Source organism: Nuphar pumila, chromosome 16 (assembly GCF_984573655.1).
Source record: "Nuphar pumila chromosome 16, dmNupPumi1.hap1.1, whole genome shotgun sequence".
In the NCBI taxonomy this organism is placed as follows: domain Eukaryota; kingdom Viridiplantae; phylum Streptophyta; class Magnoliopsida; order Nymphaeales; family Nymphaeaceae; genus Nuphar; species Nuphar pumila.
The window spans coordinates 42,784,104-42,811,505 of record NC_143264.1 but is presented as its reverse complement, the minus strand read 5'-3'; the positions used below and the strand labels follow the sequence as shown (position 1 = coordinate 42,811,505).

Below are 27,402 nucleotides of genomic sequence, written 5' to 3'. Positions count from 1 at the left end.
AGTAAGGAGCTGAGAAGTGGTGATGAATCCTGAACTTCGAGCAAAAGGTCTTCATCCTCTCAATATTGGTTGATTATTTTGAAATGGTATTTTTAAAACAATAATTTTCAATAAAAACTTTGGAAAATCGTCAACCAAAAGTATAAAAACCAACTTTCCACAAAGTGGTCACTACGGGTCGAATCCTCAGGGAACAAGAATTACTCAAAATATTTCTCAAAATTTAATTTATTAATTACAAATTTCAATCTACAATTACAGAGCTAATTAAAATACAATTAATCACTAAAAGGATTGAAAAAGCAGTCCACTCTTCAGCTGCACGCCAGGGGTATTTTGGTCCTTTCACCAATTAGACAATCTTCGCACATGAACAATGAACCCTGGAAAAATGAATATGCTTTTCAACCTAAAACAAAGGAAAATGAAAAGTTAGTAATTTACTCTAATAATGCAAACTACAAATGAAACTAAATCTAATTTTCACGAATTAGTAAAACAAATTCTAATTATGAGAAAATAATTAAATAAAATATTAAACTAATTCAAAAATAAGCTAAACTAATTTTAACAATGCTGTATGATGCATATGCAGCTCCTAAGATGCAGAAAATACTGAAAACAGTCCTAAAATGTCGAAACTGAAGAAATTACAAATATGGCCCTGACTAGTGTAAAATAGAGTTCTGATAGATTGTCGGAAAACCACTGTTTGACAAGGCAAACGAGGTCCGATTTTCCCGAAATTTGTTTTGTTCTGTAACTAACAGATTAAATAATCTGACAGTTTTTACATAATGAAAAAACAATATCTGAAACTCCAGATATAAGTGTTTCAAAACTGGAAAAAATCAGGATATCGAAAGTCCCGAAATTTAAAAACCAGAAAAAGCGGTTTTCACAAAACGCTTAAAAATCAGACCAAACCAACTCGGATCGAGCTGAAATTTGGTATGTAGTCAGATAACACGTCAATAAAGTGAATAGAAGAAATTTTTTCTAAAAACTCAGAATTTTTGCACATGGAATAACGACAGTACGATAGGGAAAAAATCAGTTTTTTCTTTGAGTGCACTATTCACTAAATAACTCTATTTTGAACACTAAGAATGCAAAATAACCCTAATTCAATCTAAATGAAACTAATTGACAGTGTATATGCTGCTATTGAATGCACTATTACTAAATGAATGAAAGAATAACCGTAAATTGCAATTTATGACTAACACTAAGCTAACTAATGATGCAAATGCAACTAAGCTAATCAAAGAGATACAAATCTAATTAACTAAGTTAAATACTAACTAACTACTATTGAAATAATCGAAATACACAAATCACACACAAGAAACAAGTACAACTTGCGCATACACACTTCTACAATATAACTACACCAAATAACTAAAATAATTAGTCTAAAATCAATATGAGTTACAATTAAATGAAATGAGGCTACTAAAGACCAAAGGCTGCGAGTTTAGGATAGGATTAGGGTTAGGTTCACTAGGTTAACTCGGTTGACTCGACTAGGTTCGATTGACTTGGCTAGGTCTTGACTTGGCTGATTGGGTCAACTAGACTGACTAAGTTTGACTGAGACTAGATTCAGTTGACTCAATTAGGCTCGGTCTTGACTAGGCTAGGCTCGGTTTGACTCAACTAAGTTCGGTTGACTAAGTCTAGATACCCGATTCACCTAGGTTAGCTAGGTTAGATTGATTACTTTAGTAACCTAATAATGTAAATCTAATTAATTAACCACCTAAAATGAGAATGAATAATTAAATACACTAACTACATGCCTACTAGAGTAAATCAACCCCTATTTAAGACATATCTAATGAGTAACCTACTCACTAACCTAAAATTAATTCAAATCTAAACGAATTTAATATAGAAGGTTGGAAAAAGAAGGTAATAAATATCAATTATCGAATTCTAGAAAGTTGGATTATAAAAAATCGTCCAATTAAATGAGGAGTTACAATCCTTAAATAGCTTTAAAGTCCACTTTGGAAAAGGGACACATCCAGCCTAGAGAATCCCATGATTTTTGCTTTCCAAGATAGAATTCAATTGCAATTATTCCTTTCTTGAAATCATGGACACCAAATTTGGAAATTTAATTGAATTTCAAACTCACTTTCCAAAGCTAAGTAAGTAACTCCTTTTTAATAGACAATTAAAATTTAATCCTCTCTTTAAATGCTCCACACGATTTTTGAAGAATCCACTATTTCCAAAAACGTTTTCAAATTCAATTACCTTAATGGCCTTCCTTCTCAAAACTCGTCAACCCTAATTGAAGCTATTTTCTAGGCTAAGGAATTTAAAACTTAGCTAGGTAATGAAAAGACTCAAATAGAAAACACGATTTCCTAGAATTAAATGCGACACCTAATTCAAGACTTACTTAAATAAAATCCTAAAAACGACTAATGCATTAAACCTAATTCATTGAACCTAGATACCATAATGAACTTACCTAATTCTAATACCTACCAAAAATAGCCTAGAGCTTGAATGGAGCTCTAATGGCTGCCGCCCCACCTTGGGGAAGAAGAAGACCTAACTAACACTAGAAATTTTCACTTTATTAAAATAGAATTGCAAAACTAATCAAAGGAAATTATGCTTATGACAAATCTAACTTACACAAGACCCTAATGAATCTAATTACACTAAACAAAACCACATTATCTAAATATGATGCTGGAAATTACATGAACAATGAACAACAACCTAAATACACGCATAGACTAAACTACTAAGACTTTAAAATAATCACTAATAACTCTATTACACAATGAAAATCTAACTTACTTAAACTTGCATAAACAATTATACTAAGAAAGACTAAACTAAACGAAATAGCAGACCTACAGCCGCCTGAACACATCAATAAAAAACACAAAGAAAAGAAAAACTCAATTTTTGGATTTTTCGCAATGAAACAAACCACCGAAAACATTTAAACATAAAAACGAAGTTTAAAAAGACCCAAACATGATGAACTTGAATCACACAAACTTACAAACTGACAAACTGCAATCGAAAAACAAACTACACGACATCGACAATAGAATCACACACACTTCACTAATTGCAACTTCTCATTCAACGATTTTGGCATAAACTCTCATACGCCACCTAAGAAGTCCAACTTCCCCTAAAACGAAAATGAATAATACTGGAAACAACAGAGCACACACAGATCAAATAGCAAAACTACAGAAAAAAAACCACGAATAATTTTTTAAAACACAAGAATCGGCTAGAAATAATCTAGCCAATTTTTTTCTTTTCTAGATAATGGCAACACGAAACAAGCAAACCCAATGACTAAATTGAATCAAAATGAACCTTTTTTTTTCAAATTGGTTTTTCTGTAAAACAGAACCACAAACACACTGGACAAACTTGAAGAATCGGCTAGATGAGGATCTAGCCGGTTTTCACGATTTGGGTGAAAAATGTTGAAAATCAAGATTCATACGAATCAAACAATGAAACAAACCTAATCTAACGTGCTGGTCTGTGCACGTGATCTATTCTAAAGTTGAAACAAAAAGAAAAACAGAAAAATAATAAAATAAAATCACACACACAATTTAGTTTTAGCTAGAAGAAAAGGAAGAAGAAGACCTACCTCTCGGGCGATCCGACAATCGTTGGGAAGAAGAAGAGCGGACAATGGCTTGGTCTTGACATCCCGAACGGTTCGAAGATGCTGGAATATCACCAAGAACAGAACTTTTGCAGATGCAACACATTGGAGATCCACCGAGGGTGAGATGGGCGCCGATTCGTGATCAGAGGGCTCAGAAAACTGGATGGAGGTAGGGCCGGTTCACCTTGATGGTGTGTTTCGCACTACAAATCAAGTTTAGTAGTCTCCACCTCTGCTACACCTGCAAAAACACATAAAATGATGAAAAACGCAGCAAGGAATAGGAAGAAATGACAAGAATCAAAAAGAGAGATCAGAAAATGCTTGGATTGCAAGCATGAACCGAATCTTCAATGGCCAATGGAATGGAATGGAAAAGGAGATGGTGCTGGAGCTAGAGGCACTGTAGGGGGCGTCAAATCCAAGACCAAAGACACCTAGGGTTTGCTGGAATCTTTTATTTATACTTTTGATAGTTTTCAGAAAGAAGGTTATAAAGAAATAATTTTCTATGCGCCACTTTCTGGGGGGTTTTCTGCAAAACTTTTTGAAATGGATATGGATATGTGTGTGGGTTAGATTTTGGGCTTTCTAAAGGTTGATCCAAAGTCCAAATAACCTAATTGGGTCGGATATGGATTCGATTTACCTCAAAATCCATGCCCAAACACTGAAATAGTCATAACTCTCTCATTTTAACTCCGATTTCTCTGAAATTCGAACCATAACCCCTTACTAACAAAATGCATCTAAACATGGGTTTAAAACCTTAAACTCATTACAAAATGCATGAAAAACTTGTTAACATGATGTGCATTTCATGCATCATCATATACCCCCATGCTTGAATGTTTGTTAGTCCCTTAACAAACCCTAATTATGCTATGCAACAAAGACAAGAAATGCTAAACATGAATGCATAAAATTAACTCACTTTCGTAGGAATCACGGTTGCATTTAGCGTATGCAACAAGCCCTTTAAACCTTTAGCTTACACCAGTGGACGAGTACGGTCTTGTGAGGGTTTGCAGAGATGCTACCCACAAACATCAATGAAATGCCAGGATGATTTTAAAAAATATTAGGCAATTAAGAAAATAGTTGGAACAAATATTTCATGTAATGGACATTCTCAAAACAAGTTTAAAAATCTCATGCCACCACAGTAAAAATTCTTTTTCCTTCACTTTTCTAACATTATAGCTATTTTATGATTTTTCTTAGACAGTCAAGTATTCTCATGTTTTACTCATTTATCCTCACTTGTATATTTTCTGCACAGTAATAGACACATATGCCTAAGCAATGATTTTTTTCTCATTTAGCACATTCTTTTTCTTTCGTTGGCTTTTCAATTTTTCACCCTTTTTTCAATTTTTTTTTGTCTTGAGCATTCTTCTCACCTGAGCACTATTTCGAATAGTCACTTTTCATGACCCGTGTAGCGAGCTTTGGGTTAGTGACTCCCAGGCCGGCCGACCTTAGGGCACTAGATACAAAGTATCCCTCGGACTTAATTGCTCGAGTCACTAGACCTTCTATTCTAATAGTTTACGTATGGTCTTCCTCTCGTCATGTGCAATGTCTCTATCTCTTAGGTTTTCTATGCAGTCCATGTAACAAGCTTTCAAACCGGTGGCTCCTAAACCAGCTGGCTTTGGGGCACCAGGTGTAAAACACCCTTCAGATTCTACTTACTCGAACTACAAAGGCCACAAATATCAACTAGACAAGAAGATGATCTCCTTCGTTATCCTTTTCGTCAAGAGACTTAAACACTTCATCTCGTGTATGAGTTCCACTACTAGGATTCACGAAGACATCAACAACTAAACGTAGCTCTATTCTTTTAAGCTCATTTTTCAAAAACATCTTTCCATTGCTTATTTCTTTCACAAAACATACTGTGCATACTTATACTAAAGTGATTCAAAATTTTCTAACAATCAAATACTATCTTTTCTTTGAATTTTCTCATAAATATCTACTCTATTTGAATCAGTTCAGAAAAAAAAAATTTACATGGGGCTTAAAAATTTCTAAACTGTTAAATTATGCCAAAAACAATCATATATGCTACAACTTGTTCTCAAATGCCTACCTTAGTTACCAGACATAATTTTTTTTTTTAGTGTGCATCTACACCAACCCCCCATGCTTGAATGACACTGTCCCTAGTGGCATACAAAATAAGTAAAAATGCAATGCAAATGCACACTAAAAGACAACAAGAATATGGGAGAAAGGATAGATACAACCTGATCTGCTCTGAGCTTCTGAAGTTGAATTTTATCTGATCTTTGAATTCTTTTGAAAGTTCTGCTCTGTATCTGGTAACTGATACACTAAGTGTTAGATTCATCCTGCATACATCAAAACTGATGTCAGCACATATGAAATGCAATATTGAATAAAGAAAAATACTGAAATAAAAAACAACTAGTGTATATATGATACATCCCTCTGGTTGAATCCTCATGCCTTTGTGAAATGCACTATCTCACACTCACCATCCTGCAAGGAATCTGAAATATAGGGCTTCAGTCTTTGCCCATTCACCTTGAATGTACCTTGGGTCATAGGATCGAATAATGTCACTACTCCATGGGGAAACACTTCTTTCACAATGTACGGTCCTGTCCATCTCGATCTTAACTTCCCTGTGAATAAATGCAAACGAGAATTGTATAGCCACACTTTCTGCTCTGGCTCAAACACTTTTCTGACAATGTACTTATCATGAAACGCTTTCGTGCGAGCTTTGTATAATTTGGCATTCTCATACGCATCATTCCTGAGTTCCTCTAATTCTGAGAGCTGCAGTGCTCTCTCTTTGCCAGCCTGGGTGAGGTCAAAATTCAACTTCTTGATAGCCCAATACGCTCTATGCTCTAGCTTGACAGGAAGATGGCATGCTTTCCCGAATACAAGGCGATACGGGAAAAAGCCAATGGGAGTCTTAAATGCAGTTCTATATGCCCAAAGTGCATCATCTAAGCGCTGGGACCAATCCTTGTGGTCCGGGCGAACTGTCTTTTCTAAAATCCGCTTAATCTCCCTATTCGAAACATCAACCTGTCCACTAGTCTGCGGATGATACGGAGTGGTGAATCTATGATTGACAGAATATCTTCTCAGCAGAGAAGCTATCTGAACATTCCTAAAAAGCTTGCCACCATCGCTAATCATCGCACGTGGCACACCAAAACGACTGAAAATGTTGTGCTTAATGAACTTAAGCACTACTCTATGATCATTGGTTTTAGTTGCCATAGCCTCGACCCACTTGGACACATAATCAACCGTCACAAGAATGTATAAATTTCCGAATGAAGGCGGGAATGGTCCCATGAAATCAATGCCTCAAACATCAAAAATCTTGACTATCAAAATCAGAAGCAAAGGCATCATGTCCCTCTTGAACATTTTCCCAATCTGCTGACATCGAAGACATCACCTACAGAACTCATGAGCATCCCTGTAGAGTGTGGGCCAATAAAATCCTGACTGCAAAACCTTTGCAGCCGTCTTCCTACTGCTAAAATGCCCTCCACAAGCTAATGAATGGGAAAAACTAAGAATGGACTGGTACTCCTCCTCCGGAACACATCTCCTAATGATCTGGTCTGCACAGTATTTGAACAACTTTGGTTCATTCCAATAATAGTGCCTCATCTGATATAGGAATCTCTCACTCTCATTCTTGTTCTAATGCTCAGGGATCTGTCTCGAAACCAGATAGTTCACAATATCTGCAAACCAGGGTAACTGCGATGTACTGACTGACATGATCTGCTCGTCGGGTAAAGAATCACTGATCGGCCTCTGATCCTGCGTGGTCTCCACGATCAGTCTGGAAAGATGGTCTGCTACTACATTTTTGCTTCCCTTCTTATCTCGAATCTCGAGATCAAACTCCTGTAGTAGTAGAACCCAACGAATCAATCTCGGTTTGGTGTCTTTCTTATTCAGCAGGTATTTCAATGCAGCATGGTCAGAATAGACAACCACCTTCGAACCGAGTAAATAGGACCTAAACTTGTCCAATGCGAAAACTACCGCAAGTAGCTCCTTCTGTGTCGTAGTATAATTCATCTGAGCATCAGACAAAGTTCTACTTGCATAGTAGATCACATAGGGCTTCCTATCAATGCGTTGTCCTAAAATAGCCCCCATAGCATAATCAGATGCATCACACATAATCTCAAATGGGAGAGTCCAATCCGGAGGTCTCAAGATGGGCGCAGTAATCAAGGCCTCTTTGAGAATCTCAAAGGCCTTCATACAATCCTCGCTAAAAATAAAGGGCTGGTATTTCTCTAATAAAGTACACAACGGTCGAGAGATTTTATTGAAATCTTTTATGAACCGCCTATAAAAGCCTGCATGCCCTAAAAATGACCGAATCTGCCTCACAAAGGTGGGTGGAGTCAAACGGGAAATGGATTCTACCTTCGCTCTGTCAACCTCAATGCCTCGCTTGGACACAATGTGTCCAAGCACAATCCCCTCCTAGACCATAAAATGACTCTTTTCCCAACTCATGTCAAGATTTGTCTCCGCACACCTACTCAGTACTCGAGTAAGTTTTTGGAGGCAATCTTCAAATGAAGAGCCATACACTAAAAAGTCATCCATGAAAACCTCTATCACATCATCTATCATGTCCAAAAAGATAACAAGCATACATCTCTGAAAAGTTGTCGGGGCATTGCAGAGCCCGAACGACATACGTCTGAATGCGAAGGTGCCATAAGGACATGTAAATGTAGTCTTTTCCTGGTCGTTAGGATGGACAACTACCTGATTGTATCCTGAGTATCCATCTAAAAAGCAGTAGTAGCTCTGTCCTGCGAGTCTCTCTAAGATCTGATCAATGAATGGCAATGGGAAATGATCTTTCCTAGTTGCCACATTCAGCTTTCGATAATCGATACAGACCCGCCATCCTGTAGTGGTTCTCATCAGAATTCTCTCACCCTTCTCGTTCTCCACAACAGTGAGTCCTGACTTTTTCGGCACAACCTGAATCGGACTGACCCACTGGCTATCAGAAATAGGGTAAATGATTCTGGCATCCAACCACTTCACCACCTCGTTCTTCACCACTTCCTTCATGTTAGGATTTAGCCTTTTCTGCATATCTCTCACTGGCTTAACTTCCTCATCGCAATGAATTCTATGCATGCAGAATGAAGGATCAATCCCCTTCAAATCAGCAACTCCCCAGCCAATCGCTGCCTTGTGCTCTCGCAGAATAGTCAACAATCTCTGCTCCTGCTCCTCAGTGAGCAGGGACGAGATGATCACAAGCAGAGTCTTATCATCTCTGAGGTAAGCATACTTGAGTGAATCCGGTAAGGGTTTCAACTCAAGTTTCAAAGGTGATTCGATCGACGATTTGGCAGGGGTCTCCGCAAGTGGTGGGAGAGGTTCAATGATAGCTCCCATAGGTAATCTCTCCGACGACACTCTAGACACATCTACGCTATCTATACAACTATTCTTCTCTATATGGTACAATTCTAAAGAATCCTCAGTAATATACAACTCGAGCTGCTCCTCCACTAACTCATGTGAAATATCTACATGAAAGCAGTCCATGTCTTCCGCTGGTCCCATCGCGGCATTGAAAATATTCAGCTTGACCTTCCTATTGCCGAATGAGAGATCCATGGCTCCGGTCCTACAATTGATGCACGCATTGGCAGTCGCCAAGAATGGTCTACCCAAAATGATCGGAGTCTGGTGCTGGCTATCTACTCCTTCCATATCCAGAATGATGAAATCAACGGGGAAATAAAAGTCATCCACTTTAACTAGCACATCCTCCAAGACACCTCTCGGTACCTTAACAGAATGATCTGCCAGCTGAAGTGTAATAGGAGTCAATCTCATCTCTCCTAGCCCGAAAGAATCAAAGAAATACCCGGGCAGAATGTTCACGCTTGCTCCAAGATCGAGCAATGCGTGTTCTATCCGGATGTTCCCTATAGTACAAGCAATAATCGGGGCTCCAGGGTCCTTGAGCTTTGGTGGTGTCTGATGCTGAAGTACTGAACTCACCTGCTCAGTAAGATGGACCCTGTTAGGAACTCTCTCTCTAGATTTCCGCTTCTGCGTACATAGCTCCTTCAGGAATTTGGCATATGCCGACACTTGCTGAATCGCATCAAGCAAAGGTAAGTTGATCTACACATGCTTGAAGATGTCAAGCATGTCCTGGATCTTTGCACCTTGCTTCCCTCTAAATCCAGAAGACTCTAATGCGTTGGGATAGGGTGGTGGGGGAATATACTCGGGTGGTTCTTCCTCTTTGTGAGAAGATTCACTCTTATCCTTCTTCTGTACTGAGGACGAAGATGATGAAGGTGAAGAAGATGATGGTGGGGATGGTGATGATGGCTGAGCCGACGAAGGTGAAACAATGGTCGCTGGCCCTTCTATATTCTCTCTACTCTCTCTCTCTCTGCTATCGACGTGATACTCACGTCCACTCCTCAGGGCCATAACAGATTTGACCTGTTGCTGTGTCTCAGTATGAAACAGGCCTCCAGTCATCTGGTCCTTGCCCTTCGGGTTCATGACAGCCTGGCTCGGCAATGTACCCTCGGGTCTCCTACTGATTGTCTCTGCTAACTGTCCCATTTGCGACTCTAACTTCGCAATGGACTGCGTATGTGAGCTTAATATCTGGCTACACTTCTCGAATGCATTCTGATTAGAGGTTTTCACCTCTTGGAATGCCTGGAGAAGTCTCTCCTCAAAAGAGGTCTGCTGGGCAGACTCCTGCTGAATCGGGGGAGGAAATGAAGTAGAAGACTGAGAATAACTCGGCCTCTGGAATGTCTGAGAAAAAGATGGCGGCCGAACTGGCTGGGAGGAAGTAGGCATCTACATGGAAGATTGTGGATTCTTCCATGAAAAATTGGGATGGTTACACCAACCCAGATTATATGTAGATGAGAATGGGTTATTCGGCGGTCTGACGTAACCTTGAGCTGCCTGAACTTGTTCTTGAACAAATTCAGGGTACTGAGCTGCCGAAGGGCACTCAGTGATATCATGTGCCAGACTAGCACATAGAGTACACACCTGTTGTGTAGTGGGTGGTCCTGAGAGAAGCTGGTCCAGCTTCTGAGCAATCATGTCTACCTTGCACTGTAGTGCAGTAGATGGACCAATCTCAAGAACACCAGCTTTCTTATGAATGCTGGGTGTGGCTCTATCCGAATGAGAGCTCGAAGCATGGTGGAGGGAATTCTCGGCCAAGGTATCAAATAACCTCCATGCTTCATCCTCGCTCTTCAGCATAAATGTTCCCCCACATGAAGAGTCGACCATCTGACGATTCCTGTCAGACAATCCATCGTAGAAGCTCTGCACCAGTTGCCATCTCGGCACCTGATGATGGGGACATTTTCTGAGGAGATCCTTCATTCTCTCCCAGGTCTCATGGAAGTGCTCACCATCTAGCTCCGTGAAACTAGTGATGGCTCGACGATATTGGTTCGTACGACCAATGGGAAAGTATTTCTGAAGAAACTCCTGCTGTAACTGATCCCAAGACTCTATTTCTACAGAATCTAAGGACTTCAGCCAATACTTGGCTTTGTCCTTCAATGAAAAGGGGGAATAGAGTCAACCTCAAAGCATCATCATCAAAATTCTGTATCTTTACAGTAGAACAAATTTCGAGGAATTCATCTAAATGCCAGTAGGGATCCTCATGACTAAGGCCATAAAAAGATGGGAGCATCTGAATAATGCTGCCCTTAATCTCATAGTGAGGCGCTCCTACATCGGGTCTCCGAATGCAGGATGCCTGAACATAATCTGTGGGAATGAAATATTCCCGCAGAGGATGTGGATGAACTGGGGGTGGAGGTGGAGAATCCATGTCAGCCATTGTTGTTGAACTTCGATGAGAATATAAAATTCTCTCTGGGTTATCAACAAATGGATGTAATGGTGTTCCTAGACCTCGTCGCCCCTGCATACACTGGTACTAAGACCAGATGTAAGCACACGACCTAAATCTAAATCTAAACTAACACAAGTACTAAAATGTAAATAACACAAATAACAACAACTAATAAACAAATATGCTAACTATCTATGTCAGAATTATATAACTAAATAAATAGACTAACAAAGTAAACTATTCTAAAATATTGAAAAGATAAATACAGGAAATCACAAACTAAGTTTTTCTAAAACCCACCTGTCTAATTGCTCCTTGCAGAATAAATATAAAGTGAATCCTAGAAAGAACAGTACGTGAATCCTATATTTACTAATTATGTTAATCCTATATTCACTTACTAATCCTACTAACAAAAAAATAAAACAACTAAGTAACTAACTAAAACAAATTAATAAATCAAACTCTAAGAAATAAAGTAAGTAATTCACCGTTTTCCGGCAACGACGCCGAAATTTGGTTGATTATTTTGAAATGGTATTTTTAAAACAATAATTTTCAATAAAAACTTTGGAAAATCGTCAACCAAAAGTATAAAAACCGACTTTCCACAAAGTGGTCAGTACGGGTCGAATCCTCAGGGAACAAGAATTACTCAAAATATTTCTCAAAATTTAATTTATTAATTACAAATTTCAATCTACAATTACAGAGCTAATTAAAATATAATTAATCACTAAAAGGATTGAAAAAGCAGTCCACTCTTCAGCTGCACGCCAGGGGTATTTTGGTCCTTTCACCAATTAGACAATCTTCGCACGTGAACAATGAACCCTGAAAAAATGAATATGCTTTTCAACCTAAAACAAAGGAAAATGAAAACTTAGTAATTTACTCTAATAATGCAAACTACAAATGAAACTAAATCTAATTTTCACGAATTAGTAAAACAAATTCTAATTATGAGAAAATAATTAAATAAAATATTAAACTAATTCAAAAATCAGCTAAACTAATTTTAACAATGCTGTATGATGCATATGCAGCTCCTAAGATGCAGAAAATACTGAAAACAGTCCTAAAATGTCGAAACTGAAGAAATTACAAATATGGCCCTCACTAGTGTAAAATAGAGTTATGATAGATTGTCGGAAAACCACTGTTTGACAAGGCAAACGAGGTCCGATTTTCCCGAAATTTGTTTTGTTCTGTAACTAACAGATTAAATAATCTGACAGTTTTTACATAATGAAAAAACAATATCTGAAACTCCAGATATAAGCGTTTCAAAACTGGGAAAAATCAGGATATCGAAAGTCCCGAAATTTAAAAACCAGAAAAAGCGGTTTTCATAAAACGCTTAAAAATCAGACCAAACCAACTCGGATCGAGCTGAAATTTGGTATGTAGTCAGCTAACACGTCAATAAAGTGAATAGAAGAATTTTTTTATAAAAACTCAGAATTTTTGCACATGGAATAATGACAGTACGATAGGGCAAAAATCAGTTTTTTCTTTGAGTGCACTATTCACTAAATAACTCTATTTTGAACACTAAGAATGCAAAATAACCCTAATTCAATCTAAATGAAACTAATTGACAGTGTATATGCTGCTATTGAATGCACTATTACTAACTGAATGAAAGAATAACCGTAAATTGCAATTTATGACTAACACTAAGCTAACTAATGATGCAAATGCAACTAAGCTAATCAAAGAAATACAAATCTAATTAACTAAGTTAAATACTAACTAACTACTATTGAAATAATCGAAATACACAAATCACACACAAGAAACAAGTACAACTTGCACATACACACTTCTACAATATAACTACACCAAATAACTAAAATAATTAGTCTAAAATCAATATGAGTTACAATTAAATGAAATGAAGCTACTAAAAACCAAAGGCTGTGGGTTTAAAATAGGATTAGGGTTAGGTTCACTAGGTTAACTCGGTTGACTCGACTAGGTTCAGTTGACTTGGCTAATTGGGTCAACTAGACTGACTAAGTTTGACTGAGACTAGATTCAGTTGACTCAATTAGGCTCGGTCTTGACTAGGCTAGGCTCGGTTTGACTCAACTAAGTTCGGTTGACTAAGTCTAGATACCCGATTCACCTAGGTTAGCTAGGTTAGATTGATTACTTTAGTAACCTAATAATGTAAATCTAATTAATTAACCACCTAAAATGAGAATGAATAATTAAATACACTAACTACATGCCTACTAGAGTAAATCAACCCCTATTTAAGACATATCTAATGAGTAACCTACTCACTAACCTAAAATTAATTCAAATCTAAACGAATTTAATATAGAAGGTTGGAAAAAGAAGGTAATAAATATCAATTATCGAATTCTAGAAAGTTGGATTATCAAAAATCGTCCAATTAAATGAGGAGTTACAATCCTTAAATAGCTTTAAAGTCCACTTTGGAAAAGGGACACATACAGCCTAGAGAATCCCATGATTTTTGCTTTCCAAGATAGAATTCAATTGCAATTATTCCTTTCTTGAAATCATGGACACCAAATTTGGAAATTTAATTGAATTTCAAACTCACTTTCCAAAGCTAAGTAAGTAACTCCTTTTTAATAGACAATTAAAATTTAATCCTCTCTTTAAATGCTCCACACGATTTTTGAAGAATCCACTATTTCCAAAAACATTTTCAAATTCAATTACCTTAATGGCCTTCCTTCTCAAAACTCGTCAACCCTAATTGAAGCTATTTTCTAGGCTAAGGAATTTAAAACTTAGCTAGGTAATGAAAAGACTCAAATAGAAAACACGATTTCCTAGAATTAAATGCTACACCTAATTCAAGACTTACTTAAATGAAATCCTAAAAATGTCTAAAGCATTGAACCTAATTCATTAAACCTAGACACCATAATGAACTTACCTAATTCTAATACCTACCAAAAATAGCCTAGAGCTTGAATGGAGCTCTAATGGCTGCCGCCCCACTTTGGGGAAGAAGAAGACCTAACTAACACTAGAAATTTTCACTTTATTAAAATAGAATTGCAAAACTAATCAAAGGAAATTATGCTTATGACAAATCTAACTTACACAAGACCCTAATGAATCTAATTACACTAAACAAAACCACATTATCTAAATATGATGCTGGAAATTACATGAACAATGAACAACAACCTAAATACACGCATAGACTAAACTACTAAGACTTTAAAATAATCACTAATAACTCTATTACACAATGAAAATCTAACTTACTTAAACTTGCAGAAACAATTATACTAAGAAAGACTAAACTAAACTAAATAGCAGACCTACAGCCGGCTGAACACATCAATCAAAAACACAAAGAAAAGAAAAACTCGATTTTTGGCTTTTTCGCAATGAAACAAACCACCGAAAACATTTAAACATAAAAACGAAGTTTAAAAAGACCCAAACATGATGAACTTGAATCACACAAACTTACAAACTGCAATCGAAAAACAAACTACATGACATCCACAATAGAATCACACGCACTTCACTAATTGCAACTTCTCATTCAACGATTTTGGCATAAACTCTCATACGCCACCTAAGAAATCCAACTTCCTCTAAAACAAAAATGAATAATAATGGAAACAACAGAGCACACACAGATCAAACAGCAAGACTATAGAAAAAAAAACATGAATAATTTTTTAAAACACAAGAATCGGCTAGAAATAATCTAGCCAATTTTTTTCTTTTCTATTTAATGGCAACACGAAACAAGCAAACCCAAGGACTAAATTGAATCAAAATGAACTTTTTTTTTCAAATTGGTTTTTCTGTAAAACAGAACCACAAACACACTGGACAGACTTGAAGAATCGGCTAAATGAGGATCTAGCCGATTTTCACGATTTGGGTGAAAATTTTTGAAAATCAAGATTCATACGAATCAAACAATGAAACAAACCTAATCTAATGTGCTGGTCTGTGCGCGGGATCTATTCTAAGGTTGAAACAAAAAGAAAAACAAGAAACACACAGAAAAATAATAAAATAAAATCACACACACAATTCAGTTTTAGCTAGAAGAAAAGGAAGAAGAAGACCTACCTCTCGGGCGATCCGACAATCGTTGGGAAGAAGAAGAGCGGACAGTGGCTTGGTCTTGACTTCCCAAATGGTTTGAAGATGCTGGAATATCACCAAGAACAGAACTTTTGCAGCTGCAACACGTTAAAGATCCACCGAGGGTGGGATGGGCGCCGATTCGTGATCGGAGGGCTCAGAAAACCGGATGGAGGTAGGGCCGGTTCACCTTGATGGTGTGTTTCGCACTACAAATCAAGGTTAGTAGTCTCCACCTCTGCTACACCTGCAAAAACACAGAAAATGATGAAAAACGCAGCAAGGAATAGGAAGAAATAACAAGAATCGAAAAGAGAGATCAGAAAATGCTTGGATTGCAAGCATGAACCGAATCTTCAATGGCCAATGGAATGAAATAGAAGAGGAGACGGTGCTGAAGCTAGAGGCACTGTAGAGGGCATCAAATCCAAGGCCAAAGACACCTAGGGTTTGCTGGAATCTTTTATTTATACTTTTGATAGTTTTCAGTAAGAAGGTTATAAAAAAATAATTTTCTATGCGCCACTTTCTGGGGGGTTTTCTGCAAAACTTTTTGAAATGGATATGGATATGCGTGTGGGTTGGATTTTGGGCTTTCTAAAGGTTGATCCAAAGTCCAAATAACCTAATTGGGTTGGATATGGATCCGATCTACCTCGAAATTCGTGCCCGAACACTGAAATAGCCATAACTCTTTCATTTTAACTCCGATTTCTCTGAAATTCGAACCATAACCCCTTACTAACAAAATGCATCTAAACATGATTTAAAACCTTAAACTCATTACAAAATGCATGAAAAACTTGTTAACATGATGTGCATTTCATGCATCATCAAATATCATGTGGGACGCCGAAACGGCAAAGAAGATTCTTATGAATAAAAGAAACCACATGTCGGCCTTCTACTGTCTGCAGAGTGACAACTTTGACCCAATTGGTGAAGTATTCTGTTGCTGCGAGGAAATATCGGTGGCCATTAGAGGCCGAAGGAGTGATTGGGCCAACTACGTCGAAGGCCCACATCGAAAAGGGCCAAGGAGAGACCACGGATTGCAAGTATGCGGCTGGCGCATGAATGAAAGGTGCGTGCATTTGACATTTGACGCACTTCCTTACAAATTGATGGCAATCCTGCTGCATGGTTTTCCGGTAATACCCTGCTCGGATGATTTGCTTAACGAGTGTTTGGTAGCCGACGTGACCACCACAAATTCCCTCGTGTGCCTCTCGAACAATTTTCAGGGCTTCATCCTTATCTAAGCATCTGGCGTACTCAGAACTGAACCCACGACGGTAGAGAGTATTAGCAAGGATGAAATAACGGGTTGACATGCGCTGAATCGCGTGCTGCTTATTTCTTGGCATTTCCGATGGAAATTTACCAGTTTCGATAAAACTTTTGATGTCTTGGTACCAAGGCTTCTCTTTCTGAGTGGCTTGGTTCACTTGCTCAGCTGAAATGTAGGCAGGTTGATCAAGTCTGCCAATCTCGAAGGAGCGACATGATTCACTGTCTTTAAACGACAGGATTGAGCCTAAATAGGCTAGGCCATCTGCTATGTGATTGTATTCCCTCTTGACATGATTGAGCTGAAATTCTTCAAAGTTGCCTATGAGAGCTAAGGCAATCTTCTGATAGGGAATTGATTTTGAATCCTTGACTTTCCATTCGACATTAATTTGACTGACAACAAGCAATGAGTCGCCGAAGGCGTGTACTCTCTTGACATCAAAGTCTTGCAAAATCTTGAGGCCTTGTATTAGAGCTTCATACTCGGCCATATTGTGAGTACATTGGAAGTCAAGCTTGAGAGAATAAGGGAGCATCTCCTTTTCAGGGGTGATTAGCAGGATCCCAATCCCTATACCGGACATATTTCGGGCTCCATCAAAGAATAGAGTCCTGTGATCATCGCAAAATTTTTCCTCTCATAATATTCTCTCTCTTCCTTCTCTTTTCCTTTCCAACCTCTTATTTTCCTCCTTTTTGAAGGGAGAAAGATAAAAGACGGAAAGAAAGAGAGAAGAGAAAAGAAAGAAGAGAAGAGAAGAGGAACTCTTTTGCGGGTCTCACTTGACCTTAATTTTGAAGAATTTTGAAATAACTCACCTCCATTTTTGAAATATTTGCGGGAAAACTGGGAGACGGGATCCGCTCGTCGGTACGAGGTTCGACCGTTCCTAGTGCCTTACCAGTGGTAATCGAACCAAGGGTCGAATTTATGCCTTTTGCTTTGCTAAGAAATTATCTAAGAAATTATTCTAAGTCTAAATGCACAAAGAATCATGCTTGTGCACTTGCTCATCTAAGAAATGTTTTGAAGAATTTCCAAGTGAATCTGATAAAGTGAAGAAATGTTTTCTAACTTAGAACTTAAGATTAAAGTTCTAAGTTTTTAGAATGATCAAGAGCTAGGGAAAATAAATCTGGATTTTGGAAAATGATTTAGAAGTTTTGAGATAAAAGAAGAAGAAAGAAATTTTCAAAGTCGTAAATGGACTTTGGATCAGAATAGAAATGAAAAATAGAATTGAATCAGAAGGAAAGATAGAATTAGGAAATCTGAATAAAATTGAGAAATGGAATTGAGTTTAGATTTGAAGTTTGAAATTTAAAATGAGTCTGAGAAATCAAATGGTATTTAAGAATAGACATGGATTTAGGAGATTCAGATTAGATCCGATAATGAATTTGAAATCTAGAATTGGAATTGGATTCCGGATTCTAGAACGGGATCCGAGATTTAGAAATCAAGATGAACTTGGGTTCTGGATCCTAAAATGGAGTGAATCTGAAGTCTGAGATCCAAAATGTGAATTGGGTTCTAGATCCTAGAATGGGTTCTGGATCTGTAATCTGAGATCCAATGTAGAATTGGGTTCTAGATCCTAGAATGGATTTTGGATCTGTAGTCTGAGATCCAAAGTAGAATGAAGATCTGGATCTTAAATGGAATTTGGATCTGTAATTGGAGATCCAAAGTGGAATGAGGATCTGGATCCTAAATGGAATTTGGATCTGTAATCTAAGATCCAAAAGGGGAATGAGGATCTGGATCCTAAATGGAATTTGGATCTGTAATCTAAGATCCAAAAGGGGAATGAGGATCTGGATCCTAAATGGAATTTGGATCTGTATTTGGAGATCCAAAGTGGAATGGAGTTTATACTTGGAAATATGGATCCAAGTTGAGACTAGGATTTAACTTTGGATTTGGGTTTTGAAAAGTCCAAATAGGACTTTTAAAGATGGATCTGGGTTTTGAAAACCCAGATTGAACTTAGGAAGGTTTGGATTTTGAGATTCAGAGTCAATCTCAACTTTGATTTAAAACTTGAAGAAAACTTGATTTTGAACCAGAAGATGAATCAGAAGCTTCAAAGTTTAATTTGAGCTTTGAAATTGAATTTTGAATTTGGGTTGGAATTTTGGAGTTTGAATATGAAATGATTTTGAAATTCCAAAGTCAAATTGGACTTTGAAATTGAGATAGATTTGGAATTTGAAATAGAAATTTGAAGAAAGATATTGAAAATCACTTGGGTTTTTGAAAAAGAATTTTGAAAAATGTGATGCAATTCTATCCTAAATGATGAAATGAATTTGAATAAGTTTGAAATTGGATTTTGAAAAGCTATTTCATTCTTTAAGTGAATTAAGAATGGGGTTGAAGATATAATATATCCCTGACTATGGTCATTGGAAATATTATATAATAACCACATTTAAATTCAAGTGAAGATTAAAATACATTTTTTTTGTGCTTTTATAGAATTTAAAATGAAATTAACCCTCAATATACCCTGACTATGGCCATTGATATATATTTTGAGTTAATCCTAAGTTAAATTCTGATAAAAGAAAGAAAATATTTTGAGAAAATATGATGAATTTTGAAAGTGGATCCAGTGTGGATCTAGTGTTATTTTGTAAAAGATAAAAATTCTAAGTTTTGTTTACACCCCGACTATAGCCGTTGATGTAAATCGTCAACTTAGAATGAACTTACCTCTTACGAAATGGTGCACGTGTCATTCGTGTTTCACCATTCATGAGATTTTAGAAAAACAAAGGAGAAAATATGAGAACAAGTGATTCATGATATTTATAATGCTCATTCATTCTATCTAAAACAGGAAGTGTAAATATTCTCATTAATACCTAACTATTACAATATATGAAATTGAATTTATGACTCCAACCATTGAGATTTTCCACATATTCCCTGCAAAACACCTGATTAGTATGAAGAAAATGGAGGGAAATTGCATATATCATATGGATGTCAATGGCCAAATGCTTATATGCCAAGATGTACATGGTGGAAGGATGGAAAATGACATGTATGCCTATATACATATATACATATGTATGTATATATACGCATATATAGGTATATATGTATTTACATGTATATATATATATATACACAACCTACATAATGTGCAGCTGGAAGGTAGGTGCTTGTAAGCTGCTGAAAAAATGGTAGAGATGTGTGATTCCGTGGAAAAAGCTAAGATGTTGAAGATGCCACCAGTTGCAGCAACATTACAATAGGTGACCAAATGAAATCACAATGGTGTGTACAAACTGCTGTGGAGATCAAAAGTGCCATCATGATAACCCCTAAAACACCACTTTAGGTGACAGTATGGGTGCATGTAGCAGATGTAACACGCGGCTGGAATGAAGATGGGCTGAAGGGAAGGTATGAAAATATCAACTTGACAGGTAGTGGAGTGCTAACGATGAAGACAGCACTGGGTTGCAGTCAGCACTACCCTGAGAGTGCCACAACTATAAACAGTTTTTACTTTTATCTTGTGACCCAATAATAATTCTACTGATAGTAGCTTCCTTGTGTTATTTTGATGCTTTGAACCACCCTCCCATTATTCACTGATATAATTCGGAAACTGTTTACCCAGTTGCCACAAGCAATCACAAAATTTTTAGATGAAGTTTGTAATGTAGCCAAACACTGCAACCCAACCTCAATGTTTCCAGCAAATGGAGAACCAATTTTTCAAGCAGTCAGAATATCTAAACCAATCCCAAAGAAAGGATCATGTGAGCCTGAGAATGTGAAATTCCCACCAGCACGCGATTGAGTGGTTAACCACATTTTAAATGACATGGTAAGCCCCTGATTGACAATGACAACACTTGAGTCCAAGACACTGATGAACAATACAGCAGACAGATGATGAGATGCGCTGATTATCTCGTGAACACAGATGATGAAACAGGGAAAAGCACATGAATGGAGATGATGTGATTCTTGTGACAGGTAAACAGTGAAATAAATAAAAGAAAATTTCTATTGGCAGCATGACATTGTCACTTAGATTCAAATTGTTAACAATCATTATCATCCAATGGCACTATTATGAACATACCTTTAATTAATATTCTAAAAGAAACACAGGAAAAGGAGGATCTATACAACTGCAGAAATTTCGGGTGGCCATTCAAAATAAAATTTTCAAAAACACTAATAACGCAAGAATTGTTACATACATACCTTTAATTAATGCTCACAGGAGAAAAGAAAATCTGTAGGAATTCGTGAACAGTCCTGCAACCAAAAAAAAGAAAGTTTTCAGGAGAGGTATAGCACAGAAATAAGCATATTTCCAATCACTGTTCACAGGTGAATAAAATCCTGGGGAATTTGGTAGGTAGAATATCACGATGATTGCCCCTGGGCAATGTCATTCCTTCAATCCTAATGAGCAGTTAGGGCATATGTTGGTGGATTAAAAAATATAGTGCCTTCACTTTGGGTTCTCACAAAATTTTACCCTTCTTAACGTTGCCACTATGCTCTTAGCAACATATTAGAGCATATCACGCCTTGTGTTAAAACGATCTGATGGACAGAGATCAACTGACTCGTTGAGAATCCACCACTGCGCCAACATGCATCGTTCTAAACAACATCAGGAACGGATGAAATAGGGGCTTAGGCAAACAGGGAACTACCTTCTCAAAAATGATGCTATGAATTAACATGTAAGAAATCAACAGAAGTGTAAAACGTGAACTGATGAGGTATAGAAGAGATAAATAAACCGAAGGGAAAGGCTAGATAATGATGAATATGCCAATGGAGTTCCGTGGTAAAGTGCAGGAGATGATGGTACACTTGTGGTGACGGGTGTTAGGATCCCCAGCAGTAGTGAGACTGCTTATATCATAAGCACACAAAAATCCTCAGCAGTCTGCGGCATTATGGATATATCACTGGTCACGCTGCAATACAACAGACTATCTTTGCCGCAAGTATTCCTACTGTTACCAGGGCTGAAACTTAGCTCATTTGACGTGCATTGTCAGGTAAAAATGTGCCTGTGATTTTTCAAGAAAGGCTAAACCTTGTAACCAATAGAAACTGGCGACAAATTGGAACATGCGCTGAATCATCCATATATTCCTGGACAAGGTGATGATTCGAATTGCATCTAATTATAAGGGTTGCAGAGCATTTGTGGCTTCATGAACAACATTAAGTTCTATACTGGGATCTCCTCTACCAGTATCAGACGATATCCTACCACCAGCTGGAAACACTCCTTTGCATGTGTAATAAACAGAGGAAGTGGACTATATCTCTCTCATTCTCTTGATCTGTAAAGTATCCAAAATTCTTAACAACAGATGATGCATTTGATGACTCTGAGTGTTATGGAGTCAATCCCCCGAACTCAGATCACAACGAACCGTGTGGATGCATAACAGAGGCTGAGAGTGGTCTTGTACCAGGCTTATTACAAAAGAAAAGGAAAATACAAAGTGTAATGCACACCGAGGGATGATGCTAACCTGTGACAAGATATATCATGAATTTGTTATATGAACTAATTAAGACCATGCATCATACAACTGAATCATATACCTGAGACCAAACCCCTGTAAGAACAAACCAACTGTATCCAGCAAAATGATGTTACAACCACAAATGAGAATGTTTAAATCATGATAAAATTGCTCCAATTTGATTGATGATGGCGAACTATATGTTGTGAATGTTTCTTAACGAAGTGAAGATCAACAAAACTAAAACCAAATGCCCATTGAATCCAAAAATGGAGTCCATCTACATCCACCATTTCAATCATTAAACCATCAAAATGAAACAATCAAGGCTAGAGAAATGCTATATGGCAGAGACAAATGCAAAAACAAATCGTAACTCAGACAGAAAATATGCAAAGGAAAAGAGCAGGTCAAACGATGTTCAGTAGGGATTGGAAGGAATAATGTATGACCAAATTTTACAACCAAATTAAAGGCATACGATCAGGATAAAAGGGGGAAAGAAGGAGAAAGAAGAGAAAAAGAAAAAAAATAAAATAAAAATAAAAATAAAAACCAAAATAAAAGGAAAAATCATTGAATCTAATGTCATGAACAGAGTAAAAGTGAATCGCAGAACTAAACAATGAAGATGGAGGTGGCAATTCAAAAGAAATGTTAGGATTAAGAGATCCTGTTTATTATTGCACAGAAGAGAAGTTGAGGTTGCTAAAAGCAATCCAACTCCCTCAAGGGTGCGTTGACAGAGATTCAACGAAAAGGGGGAAAAAGCTAAACACAAGAAAAAGAAAAAAACAAAAAAAGAAAAGGAGAAGGAATGCTCACTGAAATACTGCAGAAGTCCGGATGAAGGAATCGAGCTCCTCTCTTCTACTGTAGGGGCCTTCGGGTCTCTGATGGCAAAATTTTAACCGAAGAGGAGTTGGCCTTTGCTGATGAAATGTGAAATCGGGTGATATCTCTTCCAAATTTGTCACTGCAAGGGCTGAACGAGCTTGGACAGAGGAGGATTCTTTCCTCTTGCTTCTGTAATGAAATCAACGCAGGGTTTTCAGCAACAGCCGATTCCCTTCTCAGCCGATCCCTCTATGCTTTTGGGGGTGAACACCCCAAATTTTCACCCTCATCCAGTGTTTGTCCATTTCATGTGTCATTGCATATCATTGCATGCATTCGGCATACCATCTCATTGCATTGCATCTCATTCTTGAGATCCAGCACTCCAGCTTTCAAAACATTCAATCCAGATTTGAATTTCAAAGCTTTTATTTCAAAAAAATCAATTTCAAAACTTGGGTTTTTATTCAATACTCCGTCATTTTCCAACCCCAGGACTTTATATTTTGAAATATTTTCTCAGAAAACAATCTGGATTCATGTTAAATTCAAATTTCAATCGATTTCAATTCTCAGATGAGACCCATTGAGATGGTGTCGCTTCTGAATTTCTCTATTCATCAAATTTCTCAAATTTTTGAAAGTTTCAGTCCGATCAGGACTCTGTCTCAGAGTCCTAATCCGGTCAGGAGTCTGTTTTGAAGTCTGTTTTTATTTCATTTTTATTGTTTTCAAAATTTAGGTCATTTTACAGAGTCCAGTTAGTCCAGGACTGTATTTTAGAGTTCGGTCGAGTTAGGAGTCTAACCCTGACTGTGTTTTCTGACTTATTTCATCATTTCTTGATAAAATCTTTCAAAAAATTTTACATTTGAATTCTAAAATTTAAAATCTCAGAGTCCTAAGAGTTCAGGACTCTAACTCGGAGTTCCAGTTCGCTTGAGACCCTATTTTCAGAAATCTTGAAGTTCAAATATCGATTTTAACCCCTTTTCAAAACCATTTTCAGTGTTTATTTCAAAATTCTTCAAAACTCGATGTGGGCCCACTCAGTTGGCACCATATCCAGAGGAATTCTAACTCAGTTAGAACCTTATGCCATTTCAAAAATTCTAGTTTTAAGATTGCTTTTGAAAAATCCTTTTGAAAACTCCTTCAATTTCAAGTTTTAAAATCGTTTTTTGAAAAAAAACTCAAGTAGGGCCCACTCGGGGTGGTGCCATATTCGAGTCAGTCAGGGCTAGACTAGGGTTAGTTGATGTCTTGGTTAGTGTTAGAGGTTTAGAAGAGTCAAAACCATTTTGAAAAACTCATTTTTGAAAGTTAGTTTTTAAAACTAGTGTTTTTAAAGGTTTTTAAAGGTGTTTTAAAAAGCCAAATGTAGAAAATGCCAAGTGGCATTACATTTGGGGATTTTTTAGGAAAGTCTAGGGGTTAATAAAGCACTAGTTTAGATAATTTAGGCTAGGGGTAGTTAGGTCTTTCCACCCAAAAATCTCCCCCCCCTTAGAAGAGTCCAATTTTTTTAAAACATTTGATTTTTAACCTAAAATTTTTTTATAAATAGAAGGCCATAGGGGGTCGATTTTTCCAAATTGCTCTCCTTTGGATTCTTGGAGCTTCTCTCTCCTCTCCAGCCCTTCCTCCATTGCAGCCACCTCAAGGTAATTATTTTGTTTAATTTTTAGCTTTTATTTCATGTTTTTAATAGTTTTAAATCAATTTTAGCCATTAATACCTCCTATTTCATGGATTCAACCATGGTTTCACCTCAAGAATCATCAAGAATCAGCAAGAACGATCCAAGAAGGTGATCTAACCCTGTTTTGGGTGATTTACAGATATTTTAATCCATTAGAATTAATTTTAATATGATTCTTTACCTTATTAACCAATAAAATATATGATTTACCCTTTTAATGGGTAAAATCTATGTTTTAAAGGTGATATCAAATTCCAGCCATTGATTCCCTGTTTTTATTTTATTTTCATGGTTTATTCATGTTTGTTTTACGTTATATAGCATAGAAATAATTTTTATTTACTGTTTTATAGTTTATTTTATGGATTTACATTAGTTAATGCATGGTTTTTCAAGTTTCTTAAATTTCTGTGTGTTTTAGGTTTAGAACAGTAAATATAATGTTATTTCGGATTGAAGTACTCATTGTTTATTTCTGCATTTTTTATATGTGATGCATGCATGAGTTATTGAGTTACTGTAGAAAAATCAGAGGTTTTGGATCTCGGGAACTCTGTCAAAAAAATCAGACATCAAATCAGGTTTTTAAAGCTTTAAAATCGTGGTTAAAATCAAGAAGGTAACTTGCTGTTATGATATTTCTCTCATATTATATCCGATTTTAGATCTTTAAAGTGCTATGGATTAACATTGAGTAGATCTGTTTGCTGTGAAATTTTCAGATTTTTTGATCACTGTTTAGTATTTTGCCTCTTTCAGAGAATCTGTTTTTAAATTTAGAACTCGTTAGGGTTTACCAAAACCCTGATCAGACTTGTGTTAGTCATAAATCCCAAACCACAGATCCGATTCATGATATGTAAAAAGTGAGTATTTTTATTTTTCTGTCTACTGTTAACCATTAAAATTTCAGAGATTTTTGTTTAGGATTGCTATTTATTTCTGTATTTTCAATCTGAAGTAGCCGTTTTAATCCCTGTTGAAAGTGATATATTTTATCTCAAATTGCCGGAAGGGTTTCTCCCTAACCGGAGATTATTTTTCCAATCTGTATATTGGGAAATCTCTGTTTTTCTTCTTAGTTAGTCTCTGTAAAATTTCATAATTTTTCATGGAGATTTGACCCCTGGTTCGGGTCTTGGATTGAAACTGGTTGATAAATTAGGTCAAAAATAGCATGTTTTTAGGGTTTGATGCAATTTTCGGATTAATTCAATGTCAAAAAAATATTTTTATAATTCCAATCCGACATTAGGGTTATAACAAGTGCAGGTACCGAATTTGATTGGAATCCGATTGATGGCTGAATTAATAAAATTGTAAAACAGGGTACCCGAAGAATTCCAAAAACACTGTTAAAATCATATTTTTTGTGATATTATTGGATTTTCGTGCATAAGTATATGTTTTAGGGTTTAGTCATGTTTATAATCATATTAGGATAGTTCATGTTTAATTTTATGTTTATTTGATTTCATTTAATCCATAAAACCAAAGTTTTTGCCAAAAATTATTTCAGAAAACCTTGATTTCAAGGCCATAGTCTTGCTATCGGGGGCAATTTGGTCATTTGACCTCAATTTCGAAATCCCTAACCCTAATTTTCATATTTTTAATCATGTCATATCATATGTGGTTTGATTTATTTTCATTTGAATTTTCAAAACTTGCATTTTACCAAATATATTTCTAAAAACCCTAATTTCAAGGCCATAGTTTTGTTATTCGGGGTATTTTGGTCATTTTGACCCCAATTTCGAAATTTCATATCTTATCTTCCTTATTTATTCAATCTTATTTCATATTTTATCAATTTTGATTTAAGGGAATCATGGCAAAAATGCTTATATCTAGCAAAATCCAGTAATTTCTAGATATTACTGGATAAACCTAGAAAAACCAACATATCATCACTAACAAAGTTTTTCTAGTTTTGCAGGTACATTGAAGATTTTATTTTTCATGTATTTAAATTTCAATAGTGATGTAATTTGTAATTAAACTTTGGAATAAGAATTTACATTTCCTGCTTAGCTTAGGTTGCATTGCATATAGTTTTTTTTTTAAATAATGTTAATGTGTGATGAATGATGATTCATGCATATTCAAACTCACTATGGTCTACACGAATGGCACATGCACTAGCTTTTATAAAGTTTATAAACATGGTGGAATTCGTATTTATGGCCATAGTCAGAATATGAATGATACCCAGATTTATGATCTTCACATTAGCCACATTCAGCCTACACTCTTAGGCTAACTTCAAAATGCACTGCATTTCTCAAAAATACAAAAAGTATTTCTCAAATTCTCAAATTCATATTCATTCATTTCATGCATTTG

General features: G+C 36.5%; 1 pseudogene; it reads right to left on the bottom strand.

Moving 5' to 3' along the window:
- Positions 1-3,517: 3,517 nt before the first annotated feature.
- Positions 3,518-27,402, bottom strand: part of LOC149813202 (uncharacterized) — a 113,447-nt pseudogene continuing 89,562 nt past the window's right edge.